A 2871-nucleotide genomic window follows, 5' to 3' on the forward strand; every position below is an offset into this window, starting at 1 on the left:
GTGCTGCAAGCACAGCCCACACACTTGTGCGCACAACATGGTAGGGGCATCGACACCTGCCAACACTCTCCAGGGTCACATCAGCTGCCATCAGAACAGACAAGGGGGGCACAGCATCCTCACTGCAGGGCTCACTGGCACAGAGCAGTGGTGCAAGGAGCGGGGCGGCCAACAAGCAGGGAGAGCTGGCTGGCAGCTGACACACGAGGCAGGGGTTCTCATTTGCACTTCATGTAGGTTTTTATCCTCACCTCGCAGCCTGAAAAGCTAAACTGATGGGGAAGGAGTGAGGGCACGCATCATCTTGGGTTTTGGTTAAGCTCAAGCACATCCACACCAGGAAAACATCATATGATATCAGATATTTTAATTGCTCAGCCAAATTCAGAAGCTGCAAGCTGACATTAGATAAACCCACGCTGGAAATACAAGACCCCTTTTGAGCTGTAAGTGGTAACTAACCTTTGGAACAGTTTCTCCATGGAACACCCTGAAGATGTTTGTCAAGCGATTTAATAGGGGAGAAAAAACTAGCATTTTGGCCAAAAATAAAAATTCCAGTAGCAAACTTCTCAAAGGCCCACATTTTCTGATTAACAACCAGAAATTGTGTTTCTCTGCAGAGATTCTGTTTTGCCCAAGGACTTGCATTTCTGTTTTAATGCCAAGTAAAGATTCAAGCACATTTTTGATCTTGCCCAGAGGCTGAAAGTTTGCATTTCTTCCTTTAAAAAAAATCACAACAGTAATTTTTGGCATTAATTTCATAAAGACTAAAAAAATCACTTCAGCAAACTCTACTTGATCGTGCAAACTCTTTAATACATCAGTAAACTTGTCTTCAAACTAAAGACAGACTCCAGGTCAAATACACAGCCCTGTACACAGCAAATACACACCACACAGCCCTGGCCTGGGCAGCAGCCTAGGGATGTGTAATTGCCGTTACTGGAAGCGCTGCAGTGTGCACAGCCAGCAGCTGACAACAGGAGCAGATCTTCCCGAGACTTATAGGAGTCCCTACTGTGAGCCATCCCACCAACATCTACTTACATATATGTGATTTTACACCTTGAATGCCTTCCTTGAGTTTTGTCCCTACAAGTTTAGAGAGCAGATGGTTCTGCCTTTGCAAGGTTGTCTGTGCACAGCTGTGCTGTTTGTACATCCACCCAAAATGGATGCTCACTCAACCCAGCACCCAAAGGCTCTCAGAAATGCCAAAGTGTCCTACACCAGAGCGAAAGGCTGAGGAAGCACTATAAAAGGCATAGCTATCTCATGCTGGAAAACACTGCCACATTTCTGTCTTCAGGTCTTGTATCTGATCCTGACAGTCACAAAACAATTGTCTGCTTCACACAGGGAAAATGCATCAGCTTCCAATCAAAGGACGCTATTGGAACAACTTGTACAAAAACAGTATCCAGATATAAAACCCACCAGAAACAAACCCCTTAATTGCTCTGCCTTTGACAAAGTATTACCAAGGATGCATTGCCATCTAGTGTCAACCCAGCAAAAAAAAACAAAAGATCCATCATGGTACTGTGAACCAAATGGGGACTGGAAAAGACCAACGCAAAGCACAGGAGACAGGGCCACCTGTGCAGTCTGTGGGACAGAACAGCTGGGAAACTCTGGCCACAACAGCTGTGGAAATCCAAATGCAAGAAGCCAGCCACACTAAGCAAATGAGAGCCCAGGCTTGAGACCTTTTAACCAGATTCATGTCACCTGCCCGTTCACTCAGTCTCACCGAATACCTTCCATGCAACACTTGCTTTTCTGTTGTATGTTATCATCACACATCAGGACTCTTGAAGCAGGATAAAGCATTACACTGTATAATTAAGACGGGCAGTATTTTGTAATTTTCTGGTCATCAGATTGATGCTCTTGAAGGCTTTTGGAAAAAGCAGGTCTGGCAAAGAGGCAGATTGATTGTTAGGGAAAAGAGGAAGAAACAAACCTCACAATCCCTTTAGACTTGTTTTGACCTGTTTTCTTCAAACTAAGCAGCACAGCAGGTTGGGTGTTCTCAGAGACCAAGATATCCTTCCTCCAGAAGCACAAAGGACAAGAACAAGTAGACAAGCAAAAAGGTCTACAAGAGGGTTTACAAAGTGCTGCCAATCCAAAGCTTTCCTAATTTTCCATTTTTTTTTTCCTTCTTCAGTATGTCCTACTGAGAGGGCATTTTATTTTAACATACCATCAGTCTGGTGGTATGGAGTCCAAAAGCCATAAAGGTGCTGGCAGAACCGGGGAAAGCAAGAACGCTTTGTACATCTCTCTCCAGGCAAGAGGCCACCTTGGAACACATGTTGACCACAAGCAACTCTCCCTGCCCTGCAAGTCAACAACATGGCACTGAATCATGTTTGGAAGACATTACCCATCCTAGTCAAACATACACAGGACAAGTATCATTAAAACAGCATTTCATGTTACCAGGCTTCTCCTCCACAGAATCTGAGTTGCTTCTTGTTAGTTCTGCATTCTCTTGCTGCTCTCTCACTAAGAGGCACCTGGTTTTGCACTTCCCAACTCAGCCATGCCACAAAGGCCTATGTTCAGGAAGAATTAGAGCACACAGTGGATTTTACTCAAAAAGGAAACCAACTTGATCAAAGCTAGGAAAGTCAGCAATATTTGAAGGGGAAAAGGAAAAAGTTGGTAGTCTTAAGTCATTTGAAATTTAGTATCAACGCTCACTGGAATGTTTAGCCAAAAAAAGAAGTGTAACATGTTGCTGCCCGAGACAGGAGCTAGCTACACTAACAAACCGGAGCCTATTTCCGAATTCCAGTTCCTTACACCAGCAGAGAGACATTAATCACTCTTGCACAATAAATGGGCACAAGTCCT

Source organism: Cygnus olor, chromosome 20 (genome assembly GCF_009769625.2).
Source record: "Cygnus olor isolate bCygOlo1 chromosome 20, bCygOlo1.pri.v2, whole genome shotgun sequence".
Taxonomy (NCBI): Eukaryota; Metazoa; Chordata; class Aves; order Anseriformes; family Anatidae; genus Cygnus; species Cygnus olor.